Raw genomic sequence first — 302 nt, 5'->3', positions numbered from 1 at the left:
TAGACAATTCAGGTATGACCTAAATCAAATCCCTTATGATTATACAGTGGAAGTGAGAAATAGATTTAAATGACTAGATCTGAAAGACAGAGTGCCTGATGAACTATGGACAGAGCTTCATGACATTGTACAGGAGACAGGAATTAAGACCATCCCCATGGAAAAGAAATGCACAAAAACAAAATGGCTGTCCGAGGAGGGCTTACAAATAGCTATGAAAAGAAGAGAAGTGAAAAGCAAAGGAGAAAAGGAAAGATATAAGCATCTGAATGCAGAGTTCCAAAGAATAGCAAGGAGAGATA

This window comes from Bison bison, unplaced genomic scaffold (genome assembly GCF_000754665.1).
Source record: "Bison bison bison isolate TAMUID 2011002044 unplaced genomic scaffold, Bison_UMD1.0 scf7180017864308, whole genome shotgun sequence".
NCBI lineage: Eukaryota > Metazoa > Chordata > Mammalia > Artiodactyla > Bovidae > Bison > Bison bison.
The sequence above is the reverse complement of the archived record's forward strand: the minus strand, read 5'-3'. Positions refer to the sequence as shown.